We start from the raw sequence: 24,687 nt of genomic DNA, 5'->3' as shown, positions 1-24,687 counted from the left end.
TACATGTGTAGCATGGTGCCACTTTTTCTTGTAAATAAACCACCTTGTGATACCTGGATAAGGTTTCCTGTGTCTGCCTCCTACCAAGTGACCAGCCACTCCGGTCAGGCTACACCACATTTGGTGGCAGTGGTGGGATCCAGGCCAGTAGGAGGCAGCGAAGAAAATGTCAACCAGACAAAAGAAACCTCAAGCAACTGAGTGTCTTCCAGAAGTGTCTCAAGATGTCTGTGACCAGCAGGGGGCAGCAGGTGGTCAAGCCCAGGAGAAAGAAAGTATGGCTGAACTGACAAGTCTTCTACGATGTCTGATGCAACAGCAGGCTGACAGCGATGTCAGGATAGATCAGGAGCGCAAGCGACAGGAGGAGAGGAGGAAGCGAATCCAGCACCAGTTTGCCCAGCTCCAACATGAGGTGCAACAGGACCGCCAGGATCGTCAGCAGCTGATGGGAGATTCAGCAACCCCATCCGCCCCCTCTGTAGAGCTTACAGCCGAGCCTCCTCACATCCCAGCAATCCAAGGCAGGCCTGAGGTTGATCTAACACAGTTGGCTAATGGAGGACAGTATTCCGGTCTGGTGAGGCTTCCTGGCTGGAAAAGCCCCAAAATGCAGCCATACAGTGAAGGTGAGGACATTGAACATTACTTAATCACCTTTGAAAGAATTGCTCATGCCTGTCAGTGGCCTCAGGGAGAGTGGGCTCTTCACCTGGCTCCACTGCTAACCGGTCGAGCTCGTTCTGCTTATGTAGCTATGGACATTGATGACACCATGGATTATGCAAAAGTAAAGTGTGCTGTTTTGAAGAAGTTTGAAATCAGTGCAGAGACCTATCGAGTGAGGTTCCGTTCCAGTGTGCCGGCAGAAGAGGAGACACCTAGAGAGCTGCAGGTCCGCCTTAAGGACTTGTATGACAAGTGGATGGCTCCCAAAGAAAAGACAAAGGAACAAATTGGAGATACCATTATCATGGAGCAGTTCCTCAAAGTCCTGAATCCTGAGCTTCGCACCTGGATTAAAGAACGGAACCCAAAGACCTCCAAAGAAGCAGCAGAATTGGCTGAAGCTTTCCTGGCTGCCCGCCGTCCATCAAAAGAGTACCTCCCAGCCAAATCCCGCCCACCCACACCCTTGGGTAAGCCTATTGGTGGGAGTGACCATAGAGCCAGAAACACAAGACATAGTTCCTTCCCCTCAAATTCAGCTAAATTTGAGCCTAGAAACAAAGCCCTCTTAGTGTGTCACTCTTGTGGTCAGACAGGTCATTTTAAGGCAGAGTGTCCTAAGGGCCATGTTAGTAAAAACTACATGTGTTTTGCTCCCAAGTTACTGGTCAGTGAGCCGGGGAGGGAGGAGGTCTCAGAAGGTCAATGTGAGGAGCTTACAATAGGTGTGTTAATTGAAGACAGACCCTGCGTAGCTCTTCTAGATTCAGGAAGTAATCGCACCCTAGTCAGACAGGATAGTCTCCCTAGGGATGTTGTTTATTGTGGAGGGACAGTGGATGTTTTCTGTGTTCATGGTGACAAAGTAGGTTACCCCATAGCTAAGGTAGCTATCCAGGTTGAAGGCCAACTCTACTTGCTGTCAGTAGGGGTATTTGAGCAACTGCCCTATCAGGTTGTGTTAGGCTGTGATCTTCCCATCCTTGCTGAATTGATAGCTAAGCAGTCTCGTGAGGCTAGGGCTAGTTGCACCAGTGAAAGTTTGCTAGCGGTCACCAGGTCCAAAAGTAAGCAGGAACAGGCTAGTTCAACAGTGGCATGGGAGGAGTTACCGTTTGCAAAGGAGGAAGTGCCTGGGGTTGAGCACACCAAACAGCTTAAGGAGAGGAAGAGCAGGAGCCAGAGGAGACAGGACAGAGTGAGGGGGACAAAGGTAGCTGAGCATGTGTCTGAGCCTTTACAGTCTGACCTTTTTGCCATTTCTAGTGACATTGCTAAGTTGCAGAGACAAGACCCCACCCTTACAACTTTGTTTTCTAGATGTGTGCCCGAGTCAACCCAGGTGACGGGGAGAGAAAGGGAAGCATTTGTGGTCAAGGGAGACATGTTGTATCGTCGTAGTCAGACTGGTGATCAGCTAGTCATTCCCCAGAGTTTGAGGCCCACAGTCCTTAACCTGAGCCATTCAATCCCTTGGGCAGGACACTTAGTACAGGCAAAAACATTTTCTAGGATGGTTCCTCGTTTCTATCGGCCCCAGCAGTATGCTGACACAGTAAAATATTGTCAGTCTTGTCCACAGTGTCAGTTAACAGCTCCGGGCAGGAAAGGAGATAGGGCTCCCCTGATAAGCATGCCCATCATTGATACGCCCTTTTCCCGTATTGCCATGGACATTGTAGGCCCACTAGAAAGGAGTAGTGCAGGCCACAAGTACATATTGGTAGTCTGCGATTATGCTACAAGATATCCTGAAGCCTTTCCTTTGAAGAAGATTAAGGCCCGCCAGATTGTCAACTGCCTCATTCAGCTGTTCTCCAGAGTTGGAATCCCAAAGGAGATCATCACTGACCAAGGCACCAATTTCACTTCAAGCCTGTTGAAGGAGGTGTACAGGCTGCTGGGGATTCAGGGTGTGAAGACCAGTCCCTACCATCCCCAGACAGATGGCCTCGTTGAGCGCTTTAATAAGACTCTTAAGTCCATGCTGAGGAAATTTGTGAATGATTCAGGGTCAGACTGGAACCAGTGGCTTCCGTTCTTGTTGTTTGCGTATAGAGAAGTCCCACAATCATCAACTGGGTTTTCACCTTTTCAGCTGCTGTATGGACATTCAGTGAGGGGTCCAATGGATGTCTTGAAGGAGGCCTGGGAGGGCCCCATGCCACAACAGCAGTGCAGTGAGCTCTCATACGTCCTGAAGATGAGAGACAAACTGGACCAATTTCAAGAACTGGCCAATGGTAATCTGGGCCAAGCACAGGAGCGACAGAAGCAGAGGTATGACACGGCTTCTATATGGAGAGTTTTCCAGGAGGGCCAGAAAGTTCTCCTGGGGGGGGGGGGGGGGGGGGATCACCTTATATGCTGAAAGACTCAGCTTTAGTTAGTCACCATTTACCTTTGATAAATCAAGTTTTTCTTTTCAAAACTATGAGTAATCAAAATAAAAACAAAGAAACACATTTAACTTTATTTGACATTTTCAAGCACAGAGTATCATCTGAAAACAGCTCGCCCACAGAAGGCCCAATATGATTAAAAGACAGGATATTCCACAGTAATTAAACCAATTTATTAACAACAACAACCAAATAACAGAAGCTGGTGAGCCGGCCAACAAGAACAAAAAGAAGAGGAGACACCCAGACCAGCCCACAAAGGGCCGTAGGATCTGAGCTCCCCCCTCTAACCTAAATCCACATAAGAACTAAACCTAACAGAAATAAAGCCTCAAAAAGAGGACTTCCAGACTCACCGACACAAACCAAGAAATAACAAAGGCAAAGCTAAAACATAGCAGAACAAACACAAGAACCAAACTGCTGCTGCTCAGGCTGGAAAATGGAAAAGAGAGAGAGTCCAAGCCACCTTCCTTCCCTCTTTATAGGTCCTCCCCTCAATCATCCAATCAGGGCCACCTGGGAGAGCACAAACCAATGGTCAATAGAGTATCAGGTTATACATATCCCATCCAGTAGGGGGGAGTATGTAACACTTATGAAGTCCTTTTTTAACAGAATGTAGTAAAACATTGTTTTCTTATCAAGTTAAAACAGAGAAAACAAGCCAGAGACAGAATAACAGTTTGTAAAAGTCATGATAATAGTTTCACATATTTTAAACATGGCTGGTCACATCTTTTGCATAATGACTGACTAATGACTCTATTCAGGTGAAAATGAAATCATTGGGTCATTTACCCAAGCTAAGATTTTAAGCATATCTGCTGAAAGCTCCTGAACTTCTCCCTGAGTAAGCTTTAAATGAAGTGAAGAATGTCTTTTTCTGTTTCCAGTAAACCCAACAGGCACTATCTGCTGTGTCCTGTGTGCATGAAAACCCAGGAAACCCTTTCAGTACATGTGCGCAGGGTCTGCATGAAGAACAGTACAGCAGAGGCCATTGAAGCAGAGGTGGAGAAGGCAAAGAGGGATGTTCATGAACTTCTGGCATCTGGCAGGGTGTTTAGTTACGTGCTCCTTCGCCAAATTATGGACGATGCTGATCCACTCAGCAGGTTGGTGGAAGTCTTTTTTCAAACATCACTTCTTCTTTACTCTCTGAAATGTATTTTAACATTGTCTAAATGATGTTTTCTTTTTTTTAATTGAAAGGCTGATTGAGGAGCTGCAGCGTCGTCACATGGCGGTGACCGATGTCCCTCCACCGCTGCCTAACGCCAACGTTACGGCGAGACCTTCCACCAGAACAACCACACAGCCACCTGAGAGTGCGGCTCCTGAGACTGGTGAAAGTGTGCAGACTAATGACGCCTCTGTCAGCAGCGGCGACACCTTTCAATGCTGCAGGCACTGATCACTGTTAGCAGCAGGAGTAGACCTGGGCCACCATGTCACATTTTACCACAATTAAGTAAAGTTATTAAAGTAATTACAGTAAGTAAACATTTGATTTCTTAAATAAAACTGTCTTCATTTATAGAGTATAGAACCTGCGTAGAATGTTATATAATGTTGGTATGGAAATTATTTTAAAAAATTATACTTGTTATTTATGCTGTATGAGATCAGATTATGCAGTGTTTTTATAACCATATTTGTGAAGTTATGAGGTGGACAAAATATCAGAAACACCTCTTTATATAATACAGTCCACGTTAACACCACCACAAGAAAGTACAATCTGAAAAAACTAAGATGTAACTCAGTCGACACATAAACAACTAAAGTTGTATCAACAAGAAACTGAACATATATTATTAAGTAAAGTAACTTACTGCAGTTCTATTTGCATGGTGTAATATTGTGTAGACAAAGCACCAATAAAATTGATTTTAGTGGCTTATCTTAATTAAAACCCTCTGTAACAAAGTTCTGAGTGAATCATAGAAATATACTTTGACTACTTTGGTTTGTTAACACATTAGAATATTAGAATTAGAGTTCAAATACATCATTGTGTTAACTAAACCTGGATTATATTGTCTTCTGGCTTCTGCTTCAGCTCAACTTTGTCCGCTAGGATTTATATTTATACACGACTCATAGCATTTTGGTTCATGTTATTGAAATATGATGATTTCTGTTATGTTGATAAACATGTAAGTTAGTAAGTAAAGTTTATTTAGTGTAGCACCTTTCACAGAGCAAGGTCACAAACTTCTTCACAAGAGTAAAACTGTCAAAAAATAAGACCCTAAAACAGTAAAACACAAACAAACAAAACATAAACGACAAAAGACCTTAAAAACACACTTTTTCCATCTTCCTGTTTTCTTTCTCTCTTTGTTTTAACTCTTCTTCCACCTCCCTCTTTGCACAAACACACAAAACAAGCTGCTGTTGATCAGGCTGGGAAGATGAGAGAGGCTCTCCCCCCAATTATCCACTTAAGGCCACCTGGGAGAGAGAGCACAAACAAGAGGATCTGTAGCAGGACTATACATATCCCATCCAGCAGGGGGGGGGGGTATGTAACAAACATCAACCCTTGATCATAAAGCCATGTTATGCCTCACTGTTGAGGTGTTTCATCGTGGTAGTAGTGTCATCTTGGCAGGTCCAGCGTTGTTGGTGCAGCATCACCAGCAGTGTTGCAGTGAAAGAGTCCGGATCAGGCTGTGGTCTGTGTGTATGTCTTCATAAGCACAAAGAATCGAGCCGTTTCAGGCCACTCTGAAAGAGTCTTTAGGCCGGCTTATCTTCCAGTTTACAGTATTGCTCTCAGAGGAACCTTGAGGATTCAGACTGTGGTACCAAATAAAGTTTAGTCTGACTCTGCTCAAATCTTCAGTGGCGTCTACTTAAAAATAAAATACTGTATGTGTTTTCTTCAAAATCAAATTATTATACGTAGCAATACGAGACTTAATATTACTAATAAAACAAAAACAAATAAACTTGTTGCAATGAAAGATTAAATATGGATATATTTAGATGAAAAATAAATTAAGGAGATGTTTTAAGAGTTTTCTCAAGTTCTTGGAGGCCAGCTCAAAGAGGAATCTGTTTGAGACTTTATGTAAGTTAGGATAAAACAGGTTTGGGTTTGTACTAAAGGGTTTTGTGCCAAATTATTGATAGCTGTGCCTGATGGTTTGCAGCCTGCGTCTCCTGAATAGAGAAATTTTGGGGAAGTCTAATTCTGAGGTTTTACATGCAAAAGCTCACACTTCAAGTCACTCTTGCCTATTATTTCACATTAAAGCTGTAAACACTATGTTCATAATGTTCAAGTCTTTCATGATATTTTCTGATTAATAACAGTCTTGCAGCTTGTATCATATTTGTAAAACCATTGGGAAACTTGATTCAATGAAGGATGTATGCTTAAACATCACAAAGCATTAATATGAAGGTTAATGTTTGTAATTAGAAGAATTGACTTATTATGAACCAAACATAAACTTCTTGACTGTTTCTTTAAACTATTTACACATATCAAACCATCTACTGAAATAAAGTTTAATAGGATGAAAAGAAATAAAGTTAGGCAGGATGATTAGATTGATTGCTTTCAGAAACAAATGTAAATATGAGTTAAACATAACCCTTGCTTCATAACATAAATGCTTTCAATGTAAATATTGTTTAACAATGAAAGAAAACCTTAAAATCAAATGCTTCAAAAATTATGTCTTTACATTCCCACTACTTCAGAAAATACATTCTTTCAACACAACTGCTTATCAAATGTAACTGTTAAAATATGACCATGAGGTTAATAGATCACAAGTTCAACACTTGGGTGATTTTAAAATACAAATCCATGGTTACAAAGCATTCAGTAACTCACTCTTGTCAATAGATGGCAGCATGGTTCCATATATATATGTGCATCAGCATATGTGCTGCAGCCTTCAGCATATGTGCTGCAGCCTTCAGCATATGTGCTGCAAAGTAAGGCTCAACACACGTGTTGTTTTCAATCTTTTAGTGAAACTGAGTCAAAGTTTGTGCTGAATATGATCAGATGTTCAGATTTTGGGTTTAGACTGATCAACAAGGCATTTAAGAAGCTTGAAATGTTTGTTCCATGGTACAATCTCCACAACATTTTCCTCCACGGTTTTTGTAAAATACAGTGAAGTGTGGGGCAACCCGATCCGGAGCGGGTTGTATAACGGGGTACGCCTGCAATACATGCCCTAAAACTTTCTCCCCACAGAGGGGTCTCTCAGCCCATCAGGGGAGGAAGCACCTGGGTGTGTATGTCAACAAGGCGAGGGCGCAGACGGCAAGGGCAGCAAAGGACAGTGGGTGGACACAGGCTGAACTGGCAACCCTGGATCGTATACACGATGACCTCGGAGGGATTTCTGGGTTCCTCGAGGCCGCGGTTTCAGCCCTCTCCCAATATACGAAGGCCCAGATACAACAGAAGTGGAGGAACCTCAGGAGGCTGAGGGGAAAAGCTGTGGTTAAGTCCCCCACAGCCGTCGTCTTGGGTAAGTTGCCGGACCTCCGAAAGGAGCTGCCCCCCAGGGCCCCAGTGGCCCTGGTCAAGGAGCATCTTACCAAGACCCTGCAGGCTCACAGTGTTGACGGCGTGTCACCGCTGACCTCCTCCTGCAGGGCAATTAATGGATATCTAAGGATGGTACTCGCGAAGTTGCAGAGGAGGTGCCACACTTGTGTCGTGAGTACGGGTAGGAAAACTTTGTCATATCACCAAAAGCGCCTCAAGACGAACAAGAGACTTCGATAGAAGAACTTGCAGACATTGTATCGGAGCAACGGAAGCTCCGCAGCGAGACTGGTGCTTGATGGCAGGGATCAAACGGTTTGCCGTATTGATCTCAAACTGGTAACTGAGACGTAGCGAGGGATCTGGGAAAGGGATGATTGTTTCGTGGGCCTCGGACAGTTCGCCTCTCTGCTGGAGGCGGACAACACATCCCTATTCCCTCCTATCTCACCTGCTGAGGCACTGCAGGCATTAAAGAAGATGGACCAGGTGAGTGCGCCTGCTCCTGATGGCGTTGGACGTAATGTCCTACTCATGTGGGACAAGAAGGGCGAGAAGCTGGCCAATCTGTTCAACGCCATAATGTACAGCGGGCGTTTGCTGAGGTGCCTCAAGCAGAGTCGTACGACCCTGATCCCTAAGTCTAGTGACCAGAGTAAAGCCGGTGATATCAACAACTGGCTCCTGATCGGCTCGGTAGTCTTGAGAGCGTTCTCAAGAGTCTTAACCATGAGACTAGCCGAGGCATGTGCCATCCACCCTCATCAGCAGGGCTTCACCGAAACGCCAGGCTGCTCTGAGAACCTGGCTGTTCTTGACAGACTTTTCAGGCTGAGTAAGTCCCAGAGAAAAACGCTAGCCATAGTGTTCATTGATCTGACCAAGGCCTTCGACACTGTCTCCCACAAGCATATTGCTGAGGTGCTTGAGAGATGTGGTGTGGATGAGTTGATCAGAGGTCTCATCAAGGACTCCTACAGGAATTACTACTTGACAGTAAAAACTGCTCAAGGAGACACCAGAAAGATCGGGATCAGGGTGGGTGTGAAACAGGGCGTTCCAATGTCTCCGCTGCGCTTCAACCTGGCAGTGGATCCACTTCTCCACACGTTGGATAGGCTGGGTGTGGGGTTCAGTGTTGAAGGCACTTCCATCACCTCACTGGCTTTCGCCGACGATCTGGTGCTTCTGAGTGACTTGTGGGATGGCATGTCCAGGAACTTGGAAATCCTGGATAGGTTCTCAGATCTCACAGGCCTGAGGACCAACCCCACCAAGTGTCATGGTTTCCTTATTGGGAGCAATGGCCCAAAACGGTACACGGTCAACGACTGTGATGCTCGGTCACTTGCGGGAATGCTTATCCACATGGTGGGGGAACAGGAATCGGCAAAATATCTGGGCATCCAGATAAATCCCTGGAAAGGGATCCTGGAACCCCCACTAAGAGATACAATAAAAGATATGATGGACAAGATATCCAAGGCCCCCCTGAAACCATCTCAGAAGGTCAAGCTTTTGAGAACGTATGCCTTTCCACGGCTCGGCCTCTCAAACGGCGCTGGACAAATGTGACAGGGACATTCATACACAGGTGAAGAAATGACTCCATCTGGAGCCTTTCACCACCGACGGCCTGCTGTACAGCAGATGTGTTGATGGGGGACTTTTCATCACGAAAATGGCTGCACACATCATCGTCACTCAGTGTGAGGTCTTAAAAGTACTACCACACTTACCGCAGATGAAAAGAATCACCCTTGGCTTGTGTTTTCCTTAGGTGAGTCTTGGTGGCCAACACCGAGCCCAGATTAGCGGCGCAGAACCTGCACGTTTGGACTAGCCATGGTACCCAGACACCCACCATGACTGTGGATGGAAGACCCTTGCCATCTCGACCTTCTGAGATGGTTTCAGGGGGGCCTTGGATATCTTGTCCGTCATGTCTTTTATTGTATCTCTAAGTGGGGGTTTCAGGATCCCTTTCCAGGGATTTATCTGGACGCCCAGACACTTCGCCGATTCCTGCTCCCCCACCATGTGGATGGGCATTCCCGAGAGTGACCAAGCGTCGCAGTCGTTGACTGTGTATCGCCTTGGGTCGTTGCTCCCAATAAGGAATCCATGACACTTGGTGGGATTGGTCCTCAGGCGCGTAAGGTCCGAGAACCTGTCCAGGATTTCCAAGTTCCTGGACATACCCTCCCACGAGTCACTCAGAATCACCAGGTCGTCCGCGAACGGTGATGGCGGTGCCCTCAACACTAAACCCCACCCCCAGCTTCTCCAACATGTGGAGAAGTGGGTCGAGGGCCAGGTTGAAGAGCAGAGGAGACATTGGATTGCCTTGTTTTACACCCACCTTGATCCCGATCTTCCTGGTGTCACCTTGAGCAGTTTTTATTGTCGAGAAGCAATTCCTGTAGGAGTCTTGGATGAGACCTCTAATCAACTCATCCACTCCACGTCTCTCAAGCACCTCGGCAATATGCTTGTGGGAGACAGTGTGGAATGCCTTGGTCAGATCCATGAACACGACAGCCAATGTTTTCCTCTGGGACTTACTCACCAGGATAAGTCCGTCAAGGATGGCCAGGTTCTCGGAGCAGCCTGGCGCTTCTGTGAAGCCCCGCTGACGAGGGTGGATGGCGCAGGCCTCGGTCAGTCTCATGGTTAAGACTCTTGAGCCGATCGTAATCGGGCGCCAATTGTTAATGTCGCCGGCTTTACTCTGATCACTAGACTTGGGGATCAAGGTGGTTCGGCTCTGTTTGAGGCACCTCGGCAACCGCCCACTGTACAGTATGGCGTTGAACAGGTCCGCCAGCTTCTCGCCCTTCTTGTCCCACATAAGTAGGACGTTGTGTCCAACGCCATCAGGACCAGGCGCACTCGCCTGGTCCATCTTCCGAAGTGCCTGTAGCGCCTCAGCCGGTGAGATGGGAGGGCATAGGGACAAGTTGTCCGCCTCTGGCAAGGAGGCGAACTGACCAAGACTAACGAAGCTGTCGTCCCTCTCCCATATCCCCTTGTATGTCTCAGTGACCAGTCTGGGATCAATACGGCAGACCGTTTGTTCCCTGCCATCGAGCACCAACCTCGCAGCAGAGCTTCTGTTGCTCCGATACAGCGTCTGCAAGTTCTTGTATCGGAGCCTCTTGTTCATTTTGAGGCGTTTTTGACGATCCGACCAGGTCTTCCTTCCCGTACTCACGATTCGAGCGTGGCCCCGAATCCGCAGTCTCGCGAGTACTTTCCTCAGATAACGGTTGGTTGCCTTGCAGGAGGAGGTCAGTGGTGACACGCCATCAGCACTGTTCACCTGCAAGGTCTTTGCGAGGTGCTCCTTGACCAGGGCCACCGGGGCTGTGGGAGGCAGCTCCTCAGTGAGGTCCGGCAACTTCCCTAAGGCAACCGCTGTGGGGGACTTATCCACAGTTTTTCTCCTCAGCCTCCTGAGGCTCCTCCATTTTCGCTGTATCTGGGCCTTCGTGTAGTGGGGGAGGGCCGAAACCGCCGGGTTCTCCTCCTTCTTCCTCTTGAGTAATTGCCTGCTCCTGGCAACTACTCCACTCGCCCTGGATGTGGACCACATCTTTTCTTCTATGACAGCAGGTGACCTGTCCTATCACAGTCGATTAGAGGGGTCAGTTGGCTTAATCGCTTCTCGTCGCTTGGATCGCAGTTAAGAGTGGCGGATACTTCTCCCTAGCCCACTCAGAGCTCTCAAAAGCAAACGGACAGCAGCCAAAGTTATCAGAACGAGCAACATTAACTTAACTGGTTCATCCATTCATACTTGGTGGGGTCAGAACGACCCTGCCTGGTACCCCTGCCATTAACCAAAATTCGAGCATCTTCACCATTTTAAATGTTCCACACGGATACTCCTCCCTCCTCATCCACCCATCTCCTTAGCGACTTCTCTGGGGAACACCCCCAACTCCGGGAGTGATGTCCAAACAAGGAAATGTGCATCATGTAGCAGGTGGATGTGACTCCCCTCATTGAGACCTGCTGATAGATGTAACAGCGAGCAGAAGAAAGAGACTGAGATAGTGATGTAACAGACATGCGTGCTGGTATTTGACATGTTTTTTGGGGGGGGGGTTCTTCCCGAATACAAATGATTTTTAAAATATTTATATGAAACAAATATTAGTTTAAAAAAAACACTATTGGTGCTTTGCTGACTAAATTATTTGCATTCGGGCACAACCCTAATCTCTACTCTCTTCTGGGCTCATTTCTTTAGGAGCTACTCCACAATCTTGTTAAGATGCTCCAGATGCTCACTGACACACAAACAGGATTATTCCTCCTCCTGCTGTAACTTCTTTATCACCTGGCTGCTATGAAATCTCTCTAAAGTTTGTTTTTCTTTTTGCATAAAGTTTGTAAGCCCATTTTTTATCCAAGGCTTTTTATTATAACCACGTTTATGTTAACATGGTGTTGTTGGACAATGTTTATCATACAATGATAAGTCATATATTTATCATATGTTTCATTTTAATCATATATTGCAAACACAGATAAATAGTCGCTTAATGTTGCACAAATGGAGGTTTTTCTACTGGGCTTGGTGATCAATAGGTATAGCCCTCTTCTATATAATGCATCCAGAAAATCTGATGTTTTATGTTTAGATACATTTAGGAGGTCAATATTAAATAAATCTCCACAGATTGCAGACGTTTTATTTTCATTAATTCTTTCAAACTATCTTAAAATGTTTCTACATGTGACCCCGATGTTCTGTATACACAAGTATATTCCTCATCCCTCTTGCTTCAGTTTCCATGGTTATCCATTAAATCATCAATTACAGTTGTCATATATTCAACTGGTTTGCATTTCAAGTCACTGTCCACATACTGGGCCACACCCCCTCCCCTGTTGTTGGTTCTATTGATATAAAGAAGCTCAAAACCGTCAATATGGAAATCAATACCTTTCTCTTGATTTAACCATGTCTCAGATAAGGCTACTGAATTGAATTTAAGTTTAAATATATTCAAATTTTCATTGATCTTAGGTAAATGGTAAATGTTGATTTGTTTTATCTTGAGTCACTATCAAGGTGTAGTCCAGGAAAAACTAGCAGATAGTACAAATAGGCAAGCCCCCCATGAGGTCCAGCTCAATCGGCACTAGATATGGTACAGCACGGAAAACTATAGCCTACATATAATATTGCTGATTTTCATGCTTTTATCACAAAGTCAGACCTGCCAACCCTGGACCAGTTTTTTGAGTACCACTTCCGCGACCTAGATGCGTCAGATGCAAATCACTGCTGTTCGAACAATGAATTATTGTACATAATTTGCAAACATACACATAACGTGTCAACATCATGTGCACACATGCAGCAAGGGGGGGGGGGGTGGGGGGCAATTTCATATGCCAATAAAACAATTAGCTTGAGTGGTGAAAAGGCTGCTTCTTTAAAGACATCTAGCATATACATAATGTCTCTAAACAAAGAAGAGCTTATTTTAGCCATGGAGTGGATCAAATGTGTCATTTTACCAACAAAGTGAAATTCAGATTTATAGTATTGTTCTTTTGTGTCAACAGATTTATGTTCTCATCAAAAACAGACAACATATCACATGATTTACACGTGTTTCCTGTGTATTTTCTTAGTGTACAGAAATATATTAAGTAGCACAAAGCTTATAATGTGATACAGGTTCAGATCAGTGCTGAATACTAGAAAGACTGAACACTAAAAACATTCACAGATCTAAAAGTGTAGGTTCACATCAGAAAGTATTAATGCATGTATCAAATACATGACTTACACAATCTTATCTATGTGCACGACATACAAAATATAGTCTACAAAGCTGATATATTAACACTAGGGGTGTTAACATGAACACAAAACTCACGGTTTGGATCGTATCATGGATTTGAGTCTCGGATCGGATCATTATTAGGATCAGCGTTCTCCATTTATTCTGTAACACACTGACAGCCAGAAACAGCAAGGAACTTTTGCCCATGGTCTTAAATGAAAACAACATTTAAGATGTCCAATGTCTAAATGAAATAAAGTAAAATAAATATAAAATATTTAAAGCTTAGTTATTGCAATATGAGGCATGAAACCTTCCTCTTTTAAACAGTGAATGAAACAGCCTCTGTCCACATCATCAAAACTTGATGATAATAAACATTCACCGCTAACGTCAGTTAGCAGCTAGATGCTAATTAGCTGCTCAGCTGCAGCACATTAAACAGCAGGTAAACATAACTCAAATGTCACATCGGACCTGTTACATGCTGGTTTGATCGTTGCTCTTCAAAATCCCTGTTAGCGTTAACGACACGCTGTCTGTCTATGACTTGTACTTACAGCAGTTTGTTTACTTTGTCTCTAAAATGTCTACTTTAACTGAGACATTAAATTTTGCAATTAATCCGCAGTTCAGATGCCTGCTGAACCGTGGGGGGTGATACGTACGGATCATGGATCAACTACGATCAGTTACACCACTAGTAAACACTTGTTACTTTAAGCTTATTACTCAATATACGGCTCAGCTTAAAAACGAACTAAAGAAACTGTTGGAAGCAGCAGCCAGACCTCCTGCACTCATTCACTAATCACATCAACAGGTGACTGAACAACCACTCAATTAAAAACAATGAATGAGTCCAGACAGCTCACTGTAACATCAACAAGCAAACTAACGTTACCCACAACACATTATATGATCTCTGCTGCATTCTTGTTAAGGAGATAAAAACACAAAAAAGCCACTCAGAGACATTTAACCATCAGAGATGAAATTAGCGACCAAAGAGACAGAGAGAGAGAAGCTGTATCTGACTCACGTTATCTGATGTCTTCTTTCTATCATGGAGATGAAGTATTCATGTCATAACATCCATTTGTAGCTGTTGGTCATCTTTTTTGTTAGTTAACAGAACTTTGTGGCTGCTGGTTAACCAGTCTGATATCATTAGCAACAATGACAAACAAGCTAACTCTCCTGGTTGTTTCTCCGGTTGCTTCTCTCTCCAGCCTCCCGTCAGCGTCCTGCTGCTGCTGCACTGCACAGTCAAGATAATTTCTCCCGTTAGCTTAACGACAGTCCTTAACAGTCCTTCCATGGATGTATAAAGTCCTTCAGGCTGCTACAACAAGCTAACTGTTGCGTTGGCTAACGCAAGGAGCTATCTACTGCTGCTACTCTGCCTTACAATGGAGAGAATTGAAGATGAAATCTGGAAACTGTAATTAGACCAACTTGATGTCAATATTGCATTCTGGTTGTTGATTGGTTAGAGAGGACGTCGTCCCTTGGAGCGAAATTTTACGTGTCATGGCCAATCACAGATTAGCATGAAAAAAAATGAAATACATTAAGTCCAATGTAAGAGATGCAGAGGACAGCAGGCACCCGTCCTCCTCTGTCCCCCACTCCACCTCCACCAAAATTCAGTAGTCTTACCCACATCTAAAGCAATCTACAAGTAAGTTTGTGACCATTGCTGTCCCCGTTATCTGTTTTCAACACCACCAGTATAATATTTAGACTAGGTCCCTAAAATGAATGGAAGTGAATGAGGAGCCTGACACCTGGGAGAAATGGTGGTGTTGAGGGCAGACAACAAGGACAGCAGTGATCACTAGCTTACTTGTAGATGCACTTTGATAGAGGTAAGACTGCTGAATTTTGACAAGTTTTACTAAAGTGAAATATCCATTTAAGGACAATCCACGTGGAAAGTTAATCAGTTCTTCCTCGGCCCATGTCCAACCTTTCTACAAAGTTTTGTGGTGTTATGTGAAATGCATTCGGAAGTTACGCCTTTTAGTGATTGGTCAGGGTTACAGCGCCCCCATTTGGTGGATGATTGTGGAAATTTAATCAATTCTCAGTTGACCTACAATGAACCTTCTACAAAGCTTTGTGCAAATCCGGCCACAATGCTAACACACGGACAGACGGCTACACCCATTACTATATACAACAGAGATAAAACAGCGTAGTAGGCTGATCAGTCTCTAGATGAAGACCAACCGTGCAGTTGTATATGTGTTCTGTAGTCACTTTAACCTTGTTTTCCATTTTCATTACAGGCACATTGACTCCAATCATAAACTGATCACCTGGAGATTTGTTTTCCATGGATGCATTGATGGCTACAGTCGTTTATTTGGAACGTTGCACAAACAAGCGTGCTTCAACTGTTCTCTCTTTTTTCTGCAATGGTGTATCTCAGTTTGGTTTGCCACTCAGAGTCAGAGGGGACAGAGTGGGAGAAAATGTAGATGTGGCAAGGTTTATGATTGAGAACAGGGGTGCGGACCGGGGGAGTTATATAGCTGCTAGAAGTGTTCATAATCAACAGATTGAGAGGCTGTGGGCGGATGGCAATAGAGTTGTCTCTGACTTCTACTGACAACTATTTCAATACATGGAGAGTGTAGGAATTCTTGATTCAAATAATGAAGTGCAAGTCTGAGCATTACATTATGTTTATCTCGGAAGAATCCAGCAATCTTGCCTTGAGTTTGTCAGACAGTGGAATCACCACCGATTGAGAACTGAGCAACACATTGGCATGAGCAGTGGTGTTTTTAAAAGATTGGTGGGGCAACAACTACTTCAATAGATAGGCTACATACCAGGAAAACTACAGTACTTGCTCTTGCTACTGATGTGTTTTTAACATGTTATGGGTCCATGCATGGCTCCACAAAACACTTTTAACAACAAAGTGGCTTCTAGCAGGTCCTGTACACATAAACAGAGGAAGAGAGAGAGAGAAATTACACAAGTTACATCACCACTGTCACAAGCCTGAATTACACAACACGTAGTTCCCACCGAGCAATCTGATTGGTCAACTAGACATTTAGAACAGCACACCTAGCCGTGTTCAAATGAAAAAAGCCTTATCACTAAAAATATTATGTGTGGCTTTGCTAGTGTCTTTGGTTTGTTTTGTTTTGTGGGGGATCTGCGGTGAAAACCCGGAGTGGAGTTTTGAGTTAATGTTTGTGAAAGTGGATTGAACTGAACTGATTAGGGGTTGTGGGGAAAACAAAACGGACCCTTTACCGAGTGGATTGAACTCTGAGACTGAGACGAGTTATACACACACACACACAGAAAAACCTGAACCCTTCTTCACTCTTCATCATTATCTGGCTCCCCCACACACAGCTAAACTTAACCATTTTCCCTTCAGTTGAGAGTTTATCTCAGCTTCCACTCCAGCTTCCTCCATCAGCTGTGCCGGTGCTGTGGCGCTACTAGCTTACAAATATATGTGAAGTTTGCGGACGTAGTAGCTAAATCTGTCCATGGAAAAAATATTTTTCTCAACGGATATCTTAGTTACAACGAGATTGAGCTAGCAAAGCAGTTTTGTGTCTATATGTGTTGTATTTATTCAGTTTGGGAAAAGCCACGATCTCTAGAAAGCATTAGCTGAAGTTGGCTGGTTGACTCACGACAGTGATGCGTTCAGGAACGAGGCGCCTGAACGCATCACTGAAGCACAACCTCTCTGAAATATTGATTCATTAATAATGCGATATTATATCGTCATAAGCCGACACAGCCAAGCTCAGAACAAATCAGCCTACATGGCCATGAACGAACAGCAAAGAGCTCGACACTACAACGAAGTGCAAAGACAACTTTTTAAGGATACTAATCTATTCTGTGACAACAACTTTATGACAACAACCTCAGTAGATAAGCACGGACACACTGACACTCGTCACCATCTACATCAATCGATCCAGCACAACAATATGGCCAATGCACGGACCAGAACCACCAAAATATACTTTCACTTACCAGCTGACGGCTCAGAAAAGGGCAGCATGGCGGTTTTTCCTCCCGCGGTTAATTTAACCAGCAGTTTGAGTGATGACAGTACTCCGTGGCTGCTGGGCTCCGAGGCGCTTTAAATCCAGTTTCTCCTCCAAATAAAGGCTTTGTACCCTGTGCTTGGTTATGAAATCCACTTAATTCATTCAAGTTTGCTAGCGTTGGAGGAAAGTCTCCCCTCTGTTGCCGACTGTAAATTTCAAGCTCGCGCTGTAGCCGCACTGCAGCGTCATTTAAAATATTTCAAATGACGCTGCTGCGGGGCGGCGGGCTGTCTGCCCCACATGTCATCACATCTACATCTACATTGAACACATGAACACTCATATCTTCCCACGTACAACACACATTGCATTGTGAGCATAGATGTATTATAAGAGCTCTTATTATACATCCATGATTGTGAGAGAGGGGCTAGTCCCACATTCACGCCGGCCACCGTAGGCCCGCTGCGGACGTGAATCAGGAAAACGCAGTCTGAAGCAGCAAGACAGGGAACAACTGAAAATGAACTAAAATCATAACACTAATTATAATGCAATTTAGGAAGATGCTATATTCATACATAATACATTATAGCAGATAAAACATTGAAAATTGATAATAAAATCATTTGTGTTACTTTTTAACCAGCTGTTAATGTTTATATATATTTTTTTCAATATCCCTAATTAGCTTTCCACAGAAACAGCCCAGTCATTTAGTAATGCCAATCTTTTCTCTACAATTGCCTTTTTAAATCCTGTTAAAAGCCACCAAACAAACAAACTATCAGGTTGTACACATCAGCAAAATATCTTCTGCCCAGTACCAAGCAGCTGTTCCCCCAGTAACACCAGCCGAGACACCAGTGACAATGAGTAGCATTGTTATCTATACATATCTGCACATTATCTATAGTATAATTATATCTATATTATTATTAGTAGTAGTATTAGTATTATCTCTTTGTGTAAAGATATAAGCCTGCCATTTTAATTGTAACATTATATATAGTAATTATATTGTATATTATTAATAATATTAATTATATATTATACTGAGACTCCTCAGTGTTGTTTATGTTAGTATATATTTCTCCTTGTGTCTTCATTTCTTTTTTCACACAGCTTTGTAAATATTTCTATTTCATGTATTTATTTGTTCACTGTTGACGTATTGATGTTAATTGATTGAATTAAGTTATGTATTGTTGTTTGTATTTAATGTATATTGTTACACAGTTCTGCATTCATCTATTATTAGCAGCCATATGTTCTCTAGAGTTAACCTGGTCTTTCAGGTTCACATGATCCGACTCCAACATTGTTCATTTGAGACTTTCTCGCAACCGCCTCGTGGTCTCTGTTCATAACACGCCTTGATTGGCCCAATAGAAGTCTTCCTTAGAGCACTGGCTTTAATGCAGCAGAGAAATATGGAATAACCTGCCAGACCTTCACACAGAGAGAGTCACTGTGAATTAGTTTTTTACTCATCAATACAACAAGCATGACACACTGTTACACACTGGGAGGTACCCAGACAACATGATCCGTCCAAGATTCAACACTAATACTTCTTTATTCATATAGACATCAGGCTGTGATTCATTTCTAAAGGGGTTAAAAACTTAGAAACGTAGGTCTTTCCTAGTGTGTAGTTTTTATTGAAGCAAGACTCTACAGCTGCAAGAGGCTGCATAAAGGGCCAATATAAGATCAATAAGGAGCTTTTAGCTGTAAATCATACAAAGATATTCCAGTAGAGTCCAAGAATATAAATATAGACCTTTAAATTGTAACTACTGGTTTTTTTTTATCTTGTTGTGGTCTATGCTCCTCATTGTTTTAGAGTTGACTTCTTGTAATCTAATTATTTTAGTATTTTTACTGTTTCCTCTGTTGGTTTTTACTTTTAATCAATGTATTTGTATAGCACCTTTCATACAGGTCAGTGTGATACAAAGTGTTTCACAGATCTCACATTGTAAACAAATGTAAACAGTAGAACAAGCACTATGCAACTATGTTTGAAAATGTGCTAAATAGATGAATACATAAATAAACAATAATAATAATAATCATTAATAATCATTATTTTTACAAACTATACACTAAATGCTATTGTCTGAAGCAGTCAGAGGAAAACCTTTCATGTACGGTACTACATTACTGTACAAATCATTATTATTATTTGTAAAAACATGAGATGCAGTTGCATTAAGCACAAAGTCATAATGACATTACAGATCAATAGTCTGTTGACTAGTATAACTTCATTACTCTGTATGTAAAACAGTGCAGTGTAGATGAAGAGCTGTACCTCCTGATGCACACAACAGCATCATGATAGCCAGGGTGAGCAGACAAATGCAGAGAGTCTTCCTCATCTTCAGACGCTTGTTAACACTGGATCTTTGCTGTAAACGCCTCCTGTGTTCAGTTACTAACAACTCACTAAAGTCTAATGATGAGTGAACCAGAGAGGTGTGATCTTATATTCTGCCGATTCACAAAAAAAGAGGAACAGTTCTTGTGGAGGGAAACGGACAGACTCACAAACGCCCTGCAGTTCGTTGCTTATGTCCATATATGTTCAGCTTTGTTGTGCATCCTCTTAAGTGGTGATGCTGCAGCTTTTACATTCACACTTTACTGATGCCCACATCCAGACTGACCTGCACTGAGTACGACAATTCAACACCATCATATTCACAAGTCAACTCCCCAACAAGTTGAAGTTATTCAAACATTTCTTGGAGGCAGAGCTGCTCAAACCAGATCCTGGATTTCAGACATAAATGTTTTTTTATATTCACTTATTAAGGAGAGTTTCTTCTTTGCAATTTCAAATGTGTGTGTTAGCTAACTGTCGCTTTGAAAAATGAAATGTTGAAATGTCTCTGCAGTACTTGGATAGATTGTGTAACCGTGTTGAGCAATGTCCTCAGAAAGATCAGATGTGATATGAAAGTGTTTTATAAATAATAGACACATTTATTATTCCAATAAAATCAATATGGCAGGAACATTTTGTCATGAGCAGAAATGAGATGTAAGATAGAAAAAAAAAACAAAGATAAGGTGGAACTGACTGCCAGTCTAGTGATTAAAGGACGGGTTCACAATTTTTAAAGTGTGTCTTAAAACAACAGTCAGGAGCCCAAATGAACAGTGAAACCTGTTCTTCTTGTTGCTGTAATCATTCCTCCTGTTCATACTGACCATTAGAAGATCCTTCATAATGACCTTACAATGGAAGTGATGGAGGACAAAATCCACAGTCCTCCTGTGCAGAAAGTGTGCAAATCAAGTAGATATCTGTCAATGTTACAGTCCTTTTAGTGCCAAAGTCCCTCCAGACATTTTACTGCCTGGTTCATAATACATGTGCTGGATTGGAAGAGCAAACAGAACTGAAGTGTCATCTGAAATATGTTTGTCATCACCTGGTTAATACTGGGAATATTTGTTTTTTATCACCAGATTGTTGTGAGAATGTGTTTCAGGCTGGTTTCTCTGAGCTGCAGCTTTAGTGTTTTTCATGCTATTCACACTGGTGAAAGTGGTGATGTATCAGTTTCTGGGTCATGGAACAGGGGTCCGTTTCACAAAGCAGGTTCAACAAACTCTGAGTCTAATCCTGAACTCTGAGTTGATCTACTCTGAGATAAGAAACTCTGAGTTTCCGGTTCCAGAACAGCTGATTTGAGTCAGTTTAATCAACTCGGAGTAGTTTCACCTGGAGTTAAGCACATGCACCACAACTATAAAAAGCCAGCATCAATGGAGCCCTGATTCAACGAGTCACCATGGCAACGGGGAAGAGGAAGGCTGCGTTTGAACATGTTTTCAAAAAGAAGTGCAACACCGCTGCAGCTGCAAAAGAGAGGGAGACGGCGTGGGAGAACATCGCTGCTCGGGTCAATGCGTAAGTTTAAATGTGGTCCTTTGTAATCACAATAATATTACAGAGGAAAACTGCTTGATTGGTCGCCTATTAATTTATTTCATTTAGGTCCAATCCTGCGAGGGAGAAGCACACTTATATATAATATAATATAAAAACATTGTTCAAACAGGTGAGACCTCAGCATAACTTCATGGTGGAACCTCATTTTGATCATGTTTTACATTGTAAAGTAAATATTAAGTAGCTGTTGCTGTGACTGTGCTGTTAAATAATTAATCCTATTTAAACTAACACAGACTTCTACTCAGCCAACAGAAAGAAGGCAGATGGCCGTAAAACGGGTGGTGGTCCAGCACCGCCACCTCTAACGGAGGCAGAGGAGCTGGCCCTAAGCCAGAATGTAGGAAGGCCAGTGGCTGAGGGAATCCCTGGAGGGAGCTCATCCTCTGAGCCCACCCCCCAAGACACAAGTGTCTTTATAAAATGTAATATGCCTAGGCCTATATATCTTATTTAGCCTATTCATACAAATATTTATTTCCCTTTCATGTCTTTTTTCTTTTGTCCCAACAGATTCTGATGGTGCTGTATGCCTGGTGGATCCCCCTCACGCCACAACAGACCTTGTAACTGTAAGTAGGCAATACTCCAAAGATTTAGCCAAATGGTAGTTTAAGTATACTGAAACATATCACTCATCTAGGATGAAGAGGACGAGGAAACTGTGTCTGCTGCCTTTACAGAGGGGGATCCAGAAAGGCCTATAGAGGTAACATCATGATATGTTACTGATAGTTCTCTTCCCATTCACATTTCTTACCATTCTGGTGGAATATAGAGTGACATTTAGCCTACACTGAAGTATTAACACAGTCTCATCCTTTTTAACAGAGCATGGCTGGGCAGCAGCAGGAGGGTCTCTCAACTTCCACTGCACAGATTGACACAGTGAGATAGATGTTCAGTAAACACCAGAGGTTCATTCTGTGGAATTCATGTGCAACTGTATAATTTAATGTCCTCCTTATGTATTCTCAGTTACCAGTAAAAGAAGTTTACGGAATACACCTGCAGAAAAAAATACAGAAAACTGACAAAGAAATGCAGTACATGGACCGCCAGATTAGGAAGGCAGATCTGGAAATTGAAATACTGGAGCACAAGCTAGAGGTGGGTGCATGGTCACAGGTGAATTATGTTGATTCTGTTAACTATTGGAACATAAACTAAACTAGCTTTTGTATTTGTAGGAAATAAAGAAGACCAAATGAAATGTGTATTATGTCTTTATTTGACTGCTGTGGTGGTGGTGATGATGGTGACTTAAACTCTAAAGTGATTCTGGCATATGGTGTCTCTGACTGCTCTGCTGTCCTGGATAGCTGGCAGGTGGATGGGGTCATCATCATCAGGGTCTTCAATTTGTAGGGCAGGGTGTTGCTCTCCTCTAATAGTGGCAATATTATGAAGAACAACACATGCCACAATAATATCACAGGCCCTCTCAGGGGTCACCCTGAGGTGACGTAGGCACTGGAAACGGGCTTTCAGCAGGCCTTTGGTCATCTCCACCCAGGCTGTCGTACTGCAGTGAGCCCGGTTGAAGTTCTGTTGGGGGCCTGGTTCAGGGTCAGGGTAAAGGGTCAGCAGCCTAGGTTGGCATAGTTAATCCCTGTCACCCAGCAGAAGGCCATCAAACTCTCCTGTAATGTATAGTGGATACATTAGAGTGTATTAAAGGAGGGAGACAAGTGAATTATATTGTGTAAATCTTTAGGCTGCTTACCACGTTGCAGTCTGTTGCTCAGGTTAGACTTGCGATATATCCTCGAGTCATGAACAGACCCAGGCCACTTGGCCTCCACATTGGAAATGATGTATGCAGCATCACATATGATCTTGACACTGCAGAGAATGACAGATGTTAGTTGGACTATGATGCAGTCTTTAACATTTTGAAACAGTAGTCAATCTAAATGTACCTGCACATTTATGCTGTGAATGGACTTCCTATTCACATAATCGGCTTCATTACGTGAGGGAGCCGTGATGGGAATGTGTGTGCCATCTATGCAGCCAATCACACTGGGAAATCTTAAAAGAAACTAAAATTACTAATCCCAGTCTGAGGTTGCAGCACAATGTTATTAACAGAGTATAATTTAAAATGAATTTAACAGATCTCTACATCATTCACCTGCAATCCTGTGGAACTCCTCCTTGATGGCTCTGACAGGTTTGTGTCCAGGGAAAACGACAAAGATGGGTAAAAGCCGTTTCAGGGCGAGGCCCACTTTTCTGACCGCCCTGCATACAGTTGGTACATACAGGTGCTCAGCATCTCCGACATTATACAATAAACTTCCATTTGAAAAGAAACGCAGCGCGACGCACAATATCTGCTGGGATGTGAGAGCATGATTACGATTGGTAATGTTGCAAATGTAAGGACGGATTAGGTTGTGTATGTAGATGATGGACTGTGACGTGAAACGGTACCGCTCAAAAAGATAATGGCTGGAAATGCCAGAACATCTATGCGCGGTCTGATAACCATCTCCCGACGAATAGGCCTATTTAATTCTCTGCGCAGTAATGCTGCACCTTCATCCACGGGATCATTGTCAAAAGGACATGCCATGATGGTGAAAAAGTCACCACCTACTGTGCCTAATGGACTCATAATATACTGACTCTGATTGTTTTAATGATTGTTTTAAATGACAGACGGCAGAACTAGGCTACGCCAAAACTCGCCTGCTGCCTGAATGAATGAGGAAATCAAATGGAGTGTGTGGCTCTGAAAGAGGGCGGAGACTGAGAGAAACTCGAGGTTCATTGAGAAAAACCTGGTCCCGACCACGTTAGATTCATAGAGTCTGTTGCTACGGTAACTGACCGAGAGCTTAAGTTACCCCTCTCTCTGAAACAGGCTAGAGTTATCCCTCTTTCTCTGGTTTGAGTTACCTCCCTTTTTGAAACGGAAAACTCAGAGTTTCCCTCATTTCAGGGTTAACAGACTCTGAGTTTTCACTAAACCTGCTTTGTAAAACGGACCCCAGATGTTTCTACTGCATAGGTTTGGGCTGTGATGGTGTTGCTGACCTTTGAAGGTCAAATATGTTCTCTAGAGTTAACCTGGTCTTTCAGGTTGGAAGAGGACATTGTGTACAGTGACTTACGCTGGGACCTAATGTTTCTTACAGTAACACTCATAACAGTTAAACACTGACATGAACACAGTCCGTTACAGTATGTTCAGATATGTGAAGCAGAGTGAAGTTAAATCAGCCATTTAATAGGTAACAGATTCATTCATGCTTGTCAA

General features: G+C 43.1%; 1 long non-coding RNA gene and 1 pseudogene across 1 annotated transcript; both read right to left on the bottom strand.

The window, feature by feature from the left end:
• Positions 1-18,808: 18,808 nt before the first annotated feature.
• On the bottom strand, positions 18,809-19,983 carry LOC122983186. The gene is made up of 2 exons (XR_006403614.1): positions 19,770-19,983; positions 18,809-18,892 (listed from the first exon to the last, which is right to left on the bottom strand). It is a non-coding gene; the product is annotated as an uncharacterized LOC122983186 (long non-coding RNA).
• Positions 19,984-22,682: 2,699 nt separating this feature from the next.
• On the bottom strand, positions 22,683-24,000 carry LOC122981919 (annotated as a pseudogene).
• Between the last annotated feature and the right edge of the window lie 687 nt (positions 24,001-24,687).

Source organism: Thunnus albacares, chromosome 5 (assembly GCF_914725855.1).
Source record: "Thunnus albacares chromosome 5, fThuAlb1.1, whole genome shotgun sequence".
Lineage (NCBI taxonomy): Eukaryota > Metazoa > Chordata > Actinopteri > Scombriformes > Scombridae > Thunnus > Thunnus albacares.
The sequence above is the reverse complement of the archived record's forward strand: the minus strand, read 5'-3'. Positions and strand labels throughout refer to the sequence as shown.